General features: G+C 31.9%; 1 long non-coding RNA gene across 3 annotated transcripts; it reads right to left on the bottom strand.

Annotated features, from left to right (window-relative positions):
• Positions 1-418: 418 nt before the first annotated feature.
• On the bottom strand, positions 419-6861 carry LOC129882517 (uncharacterized). 3 transcript variants are annotated; one of them, XR_008765787.1, is made up of 3 exons: positions 6524-6861; positions 2433-3219; positions 419-879 (listed from the first exon to the last, which is right to left on the bottom strand). It is a non-coding gene; the product is annotated as an uncharacterized LOC129882517 (long non-coding RNA). The 3 variants fall into 3 exon arrangements; XR_008765788.1 differs by lacking the exon at positions 6524-6861 and adding an exon at positions 6412-6517; XR_008765786.1 differs by lacking the exon at positions 6524-6861 and having other exon boundaries at positions 2433-6404.
• Positions 6862-8277: the final 1416 nt, after the last annotated feature.

Below are 8277 nucleotides of genomic sequence, written 5' to 3'. Positions count from 1 at the left end.
AAGAAGGAAAAACTAGTCCCTAAAAATGAAATTCTAGTCCCTAAAGTTCAATAGCAACTAGAAAATCCGGTCGACATCTCGTCCTTATAGCCTCCTTCGCTAAAAAACATTTAGGACTAAATGAAAAAACTGGTCCTTAAATTGTTTTTGTGACAAGTATTAAACTTGTCATTAAAATGATTTAAGGGACCGTATTTTTGGTCCCTGATTAAAGAAATTTTACAACCATTAAAAATCTGGTCCTGATAATTTGTTTAGGGACTAGATTTACTGATATTTACATATAAGACCAATTGATTCTTAAAGGTTTTCAATAACCAGTTTACTGGTCCTAGAAGGCTATTTATATACATGCTCCTTAATTTCCTATTTTTGAAAGTATAATATAATTTTTAAAAGCAATAATCAAATGCATATATACATAATTCCAAAACAAAATTATATATATATATATATATATATATATGAATTCTCATCATAATATGAGTCACCGTCAGAGTTTACACAACTACTTCATGAAAAAAGAACTAACATCCTTCATCAAATAATATTAATATAGATCATGTCATATATGCTTATCCAACTGCGTAGGCTCTTTGAGCTCCAAAATCAACACTTAGCAGTTCTCATAACTAAAAAAGTGTCAACTCCAGCTACTATTTTGAGCAGTTTCAGGTTTAGTGTGTCGAGCCCATGGAGGGAGCTAATCTTCACGCAGATTTCAACCTTCTAGAAGTGGAGCAAAGTCTATATATTTCTAGTGTAAGGTCTACCAATTGTCAAAGTACAGATGGATTGTGAAGGCCTAACATCAGTCAATACACTGATCATTATTGCAAGGATAGTAGTGTGTTGACTAAGTCCAGTAATTTAATGCACCTGCAATGGTTAAGGACATAAAACATTTGACCAATATGTGTTAAATTCAATTTTAAAATCAAAGGAGCTAATTTTTTAAAAACCAAAATGATACATAAGCAATTACAAATACATTATGCAGAATGAAAAGGCTCGAAGATAGCAACATTAATCGAGGTAATAACAAGTGATTAAAAAGAGGTGTCCAACTTTATAGCATAAGGAATAACATATTTTATAAGTATATATGATATGTTCAATCATGTACTATTTTATTAAGTTGTTGCAATTTACTAGATTGCAGAACAATAAACCAAGAAATGACTACTTCCACGTAAACGCCAACTCATCATTCTCCTCTTCTAAAAGTTTCAAATATAAGAGTCAGTTCTCATGATATATCTAAAATGAAAATGCAACTTTTTTTGGTGTCTATGTGTTCTTTGTATGAATAAAGTGCAAAAATAAAACACATCTTCAATTACATAGCTTTTAAATATCTTCCTTCTAAACAACACAACTATCTTAATCTCAACATGTCCTCTAGATTTATGGATGCTTGAAACTCTTATGTGTGTGATAAATGAAGAGACATTCCAACATAACTACTGTAGGTTCTCTTTTCCTTCTTGAAGAACCAAACACCTCACTATTAGTAAAAAATACATTGTGCAGCTAATAGAGAAAACTTTGGCTATTTGAGAATTTCACTAAACAAAATTACGGTTCTAACTTTCATTTTCCTCCTTATATCAGTTCTTCTATAGATTACCATCTTTTTGAAATATCAACCTCAACTTATCAAGAATCTATTTATCACAAAGGAATGTTCATAATATACTCATTTCATATTCATTAGTCCCACATTCCACAAATTTGTGGTACTCATTACTTTCTATCATGCACCTCCTCTTCCATAATGGAAGCCCCAACAAAATTAAGAACAACACCGATGTACTCTGTGAATTTGTCTCAATCCTATGAAGAGTTCTTTTCATAGAGTTTACATTGGATAAGCACAGTGACTATTACAATACATTTAATAACAATGTTGATGTGTTTTTTTTTACATGTCTTAGATCCTGTTTGGATTGGCTTTTAGCTTTTAGCTTAAATTAGAAATCTTAATTATGACTTTTTACTTATTTACTTATTTTATTTTAAAATCAAGTGCTTATGAGTACTTTTCTAATTTATTCAAACATTCCAAAAGTGTTGAAAAACTATTAAATAAGTTTATCTAAACATGAAGATAACCTTTGGACAAATTCTAAACCTGTCATATCACTAAATCTTCCAGCCTCAAATGTCTTAACCATGAAGATATTACTTTGAAAAAATTGCTCTGCCCTAACATGGGGTGAGATAATTTCATATTTTTTCTACTTTGATTGCAATTACTAGTTTCTACTAAATGTCGAAAGAAAACTGATATATCAAAAATGATGATTTAGAATCATAACAAATGGTACAAGCTCAAGAAGGCAAATTGATCAGTTCATATCATTAAATCAATCATTCTATGCCAACTTTTCTTCCCAAATGAAAAGCAGAAAACATTAAAGTACAATTACCTTTACAACTATAGCTTGGAAAATAAAGTTTGTGAGAATTCCTCTTGACTTGTTAGTAAAACTAGCTTCAATAAGTTTTGTTTGTGGGTTTTCAGGCTTCTTTGAGAAGTTGAGCATTAATTTTAACAAGCTACTATCAAATGCAATGTATTGATGGATATGCGGGATCATTGCCTTCAATAACTGAAAATATGTGTCAACTTTGAAGAAGCATTAGACCTTAATGAAGGATAAAGCACACAAAGAGAATGCAAAAGCAATTAGTGAGTTGGAAGGGAATCTATTCAATAAATACAACATAGGAGAACTTATAGTTATATTAGAGACTTGAACTAAAAGAGAAGAAGGTGAGGACAATATATCTTATAGATTCACTATACTTTTAAAGTAAACATTTGTCATGACCCGATCTAGAACCTAGTCATAACATGGCGATCGAAACCCAGAAGGGATCCAACTAAGCCTCTTGTACATATCATAAGCATACACAAGGTAAAATAAAAGCAAAAACATCATAAGAGAATCTAAACTATGAATAAAAATTTAAGAATGTCATATGACAACATAGACTCAAAATATTTGTCCAACTAGATGCCTCTACTCATGAACATGGGTGGGGGCTAAGATATGTCCCTAGCTAACCCTCAATATGAAACATAACAAAAGTCTTTGAAAAATATTAACCAACTCGATGACTAGTCCCCGATAGATAAGGACTCACCACAAACACTGCTGATAGGAAAGCTTAACTAGCCACATAGAGGAATATGATCTTTAACCTCAACCCCTACATTATGAGACAATGTAGGCAAAAGTATGCATTAGTACGTTGGAATGTACTAAGTATATAGGCAATACAATGCATAGAAAACCATGTTTGTGCAAATGACCATTTTAAAATAGCATGATGGGAGAAGTAGTAAAAATCATAAGTAGTCTTTAAGAAGGATCAATGCATAATAAACCATAAGAGTATCATATAAAATAAAAGATAGGATTAGTCATTTAAAACATAACAAGGACCATATTTATGTGGGATAGGAACCATAACCGACAATAAGACCATGCGAACTATAACAAGAAATCCCAATGTTATCCCTACATTGGAGGAAAGGAGAATCTAGTTGCCAAGGTAGACTCTACCCTGCTAGGCGGGTCATGCATATGCTATATGTGGATCCACTAGTTAGGCCAAAAAGGCAATCCTACGGTGGCACGTAGTTATAAGACAAGAGACTTTATATAAGGACCCTGTATTTTGAGCCCCCATCTCAAGTCCACATTTAGTGCTAAGTCAAATCCCACGGAATACATATATAGCATAGAAATCATAATTTCATATATCATAGTCATTATCATAGGTTTGAAAATCATAGAGTAGCTCATTTTCATAACATAAGTGCAATACGGGCATTGTTCTTCCATATTAGAAATCATACATACATAGACATGATTCATACTTAGAATTTCAAGATCATAGCTTATACTTGAAATTAGGGCAAGACATGAATGCATGATTAATTGACTTGAAATCATAAAATTGACTTGAAAACATGCATGATCATAAAATTTCTTTCAGCCCATACATAATTCATATAGATAATATCATTAGGAAGTATAATTGAAAATACTCATATTTTATATCATAAACCCTAGAAATCAAATAGGAGAATTCATAAAAAAAACTCTTTAATTCAATGCAATAACCATTAATTTATATCAAAATAGACTAATGATCATACTTTAAATCATAATTCATGCAATAGAAATAGAGATCATAAAACCCATAAAATGACATACTTTAATTTGATAGAAAACTTTGAGAAATTGATTGGGCTTCATGGATGAAAGGATCCATTAATCAATACCCGCATACCTTAAGTGAGAACACCAATTAATTTGGAAGAACTTAAGAGTTTTGATGAAGAGCTTGAGTGAATTTACTTGAAGTCTTCAATGGAGTCCTTGAGAGTATTTTGTAGAGAGAGAAATATTTGAGTAGGTGAATAGTAGAAGAATGAATAGAATTAGGGTTTAGGTTAATTTATAGAGTTGAATTAGGTCCTAAAAACGTCTAGGTTCATTACCTAACAATTTAGGAAAAAGTCTAAAGTGCCCTTACTAAAAACTAAATTTGGCTAGAAAATCCTTGCTAGGTCCACGACACAGAGGCAAGCAAGTCCGCGATGCGGACTTGTTGCGGACCTTACTGGTTTGCACAGATCCTTGAGAAATCTATGTTTCGATGTACGGGTCCTAAAAATCCACTGAAACTATTTTCCTACAAATTTTGACCCCCTAATCGGTGTTTCGAACTCAGATTTTCCAAAAAAATTAAGAATAATGTGTTACATGAGTGGTATAATCCCAAAGCATTCTTAAGGCACTTGTGAGCATTTTTGAGGGATGTTACAATATTGGTGCGTGATACATGAGTTGCAGGTGGGATGCTATTAGCAGGTGGTATTCAAATTGACAAATGATCCAGTAAAACATTAATGCCTCTCATTTGGGCCTGATTTGTACATGATATTCAAAAAGCAGGATGAGAATAACTGTAAACTCGTGTTTCACATTTCTCCTCTCACCCTTTCTGTCTTTTAATAGTGACGATTTTGCTAAAAAAAGTTAGTGGAATTGCCTAACTCAATATAGTTTTACAATAGAATAAAAATCTTAAAGTTAAAATAGAACTTCAACTCTCCTAACTTTAATCAAGGTTATCATGTAGGAAGCATAGTTTTAGAGACAGTATAGTTCTGAAACATAACCATTCCACATTTAAAATATTCAATTCATGGATTTAACTTACTATTCTCCTATATTCCACAATCTGCTAGCAAAATCTTCTCACACAAATTTGACTTGAACAGTAAAATTTAGAGATTAAAAATTACAGTCCTTCTGTTCTACAATTTTTAATAAAACTTTTTCTCACACAATTCGACTTAATAAATAGTCTCAATTAAAAGAATGAATAATAATACTTAATAACAGTAATTCAAAGTGCTTGTTATCATTTGGTTGCATTAAACGTTGACATCTTTACGCTAAGGATATTATATGAAAATCACTTGTATATAAGGAAGGATCATAATTATTTTCTAGTTCGCAAAGACAAAAATACTTTTCTAGTTCCCATAAACTCAACCAATTAATTTATAAAAAATGGAGGCTTGCATCCGATTGTCTTATGTGATAAGAATATGCCACTAAGATTTAAAAGTAAGTTTATAGACAACCTAACAATTTATAGCTCGTGAACATTGTCACCTCTACAATTTTGGTTTATATTGACACTTATCTAATAATTTTCTCATTCCCCTTAAATCTATTTTCATGCGCATATGAATAGCTTATAAAGTGAATAATAAGGATGTATTGGAGGAAGACCAAATAAATAATTTTCCTGGTGATTTCACATTTGATAAGCTCATATACGATTAGCCAAACTATCTCATATATCTCAAGGGACATAAGCCTAAATCAACCATATCAAAATATTTGCTTCTTGAACAATTCTATAACCCCAAACATTATTAAGTAATATGAACAAATAAATTTGCAAACACTATACAAATAATTGTTGACAAATTTATAAGTAAGTTGGAGATTATTCACTTCATCATTTATGTAGTATATCTCAACTTAGAATTGTCAGATACAAATTAGACTAAATCAACAAATTCTTAATATTATCTTTCAGGCAAATTAAAAAAAAACTCTATAAATGCAATAACCTTCAGAGATATGTCTTTGACTTCTCTCTATAGCCAAATTTTCATGTCGAACGATGTTGATCATATTTATTCTTTGTCTTTCTAATACTTCTATAGCCTATACTTAACCACTCGAATGATTTTTTCCAATAAACTACTACGTAGACCCATAATCACAACCAATAAATTAGCATAGACAACAATAAAAGGAAAACAAATAATTTATACTATAAAGTCTCTAGAAAAATACTAATTCGTACCTGTAAAGATGAACTTTCAACATCGTTAAAAAAAACATGAATCCCAACTGAATGTGCTAACCCACTTCTTATAAGCATTTTATCAAATACCCTAATGTATGTGACTACTTACCATAGTCAAATGAAGAAGTGTATAGAGGTTAAATAGAAGAAACTATCAAGCTGTTTCCATTTTGTGAAATCGCATTCAATGTACAATGCCTCCATTAAGCGACACATTTTACAAATATCTAAAATTTGGGACTCTCTGGCATAAAATAACTACAAATCTCATCCATTAGTGAAAATTTTAGGTGGTGAATCATGGATATATATAAGGATAAGCTTGAAGATTAGGTTTTGAGAGAAGAGAATAAGCGTCGGTCATGAGAAATTTTGAGGGATGAAGAATTTCTTGTGATGTAGTATTTAATTTTGAGGGATTTTTAATTTTTATTTTTATTTATTTTAATGGGAAAATTTGGGATTGGGCCTTATGTACAACTCAATTTAGATATTTAGGACCACATATCTATTACTTTAGAGACGAGTATTTTTAGCCGACATTAATTAATTAGGAATAAAGCACTAGTGAAAAAACTTGTCCCTATAGTATCCTTTCAAGGATCAGTTTTTTAATTCGGCCCTATATTTTGGTCCTTAAAAAGCCATTTTCTTGTAGTGAATCTCCTTGATTTCTCAGTTTGACACCTCAACCTGCCCACTAGACTGGGATGATATGGAGTAGCTACCTTGTGTTGTGGCACACCGTATTTCACTAGCAGAGTCTGAAAGATCTTATTGCAGAAATAGGAGCCCTCATCACTGATGATAGCCTTAGGAGTTCCAAACTTGGAAAAGATGTTTCTTCACAGAAAATCATCAACACTCTTGCTATCATTATCTGGTAGGGCGACAACTTCCACCCATTTGGAGCCTTAATTAACTGCCACAAGAATGTACTTCATCCCAAATGAACTTACGAATGGCCCCATGAAATCGATGCCCCATACGTCAAACAACTCCACTTCCAGAATTAGTGTCATAGGCACCTCTTGGCGCCTGGATATGTTTTCTTGTCTTTGGAACTGATCACAACTCTTCGCCATATCATGGGCATCTTTATATATGTTAGGATAGTAGTAACCATATTGCAGTATCATTTGCGCAGCACAACTCACACCATGGTGTCCACCTACCTAAGATGAGTAGCAAGCCTTCAAAATACTGAGTATTTTTGCTTCTGGAATACAACTCCCAAGGACATTGTCAGCAAACATCCTGAATAAATATGGTCATCCCAATAGAACCTGTAAACATCATGTAAAAACTTCTTCCTTTGGTAGAAAGTAAGATCTTCGGGCATAATATCACTAACAAGATAGTTAGCATAATCAGCAAACCAAGGGATAAGATCATGAGTGGCAGCCAAAACCTGTTCATCTAGAAAGGAATCATCAATGTCAAGCTCTTTCTTACTATAACACCCCTTAAAAACGTTGTATATGATATTTCAAATCTCGATGAAAATAATATCACTTCTATATTTTGAGCATAACTTTTAATAGGTTATTCCAAATTAGGTGATTCAAATTTTTAAATAACTAGAACATCATTAGCTACAACTTTTGTGCAGACCATATTTTAATTTTCGGAGGTTAAGTAGGTCAAATAAATTAATTATTGCAAGACATGGTGTTGTGACAAAATGGAGTATTTGTAGAAGAAATATTATATCTCTCTGTAGATTTCTCCAAATTTGTTGATTCTTAAATGACATGAAAGTATACTTATAGAGAAACAATTCATACGAAGACATCAAATTTTAATGAGGAAGTTATATTTTTCAAATGCAGCTCCAAAAAAGGATATTCCGTTAAAAGAAGG

The sequence above is a fragment of the Solanum dulcamara genome, chromosome 3 (genome assembly GCF_947179165.1).
Source record: "Solanum dulcamara chromosome 3, daSolDulc1.2, whole genome shotgun sequence".
In the NCBI taxonomy this organism is placed as follows: domain Eukaryota; kingdom Viridiplantae; phylum Streptophyta; class Magnoliopsida; order Solanales; family Solanaceae; genus Solanum; species Solanum dulcamara.
The sequence above is the reverse complement of the archived record's forward strand: the minus strand, read 5'-3'. Positions and strand labels throughout refer to the sequence as shown.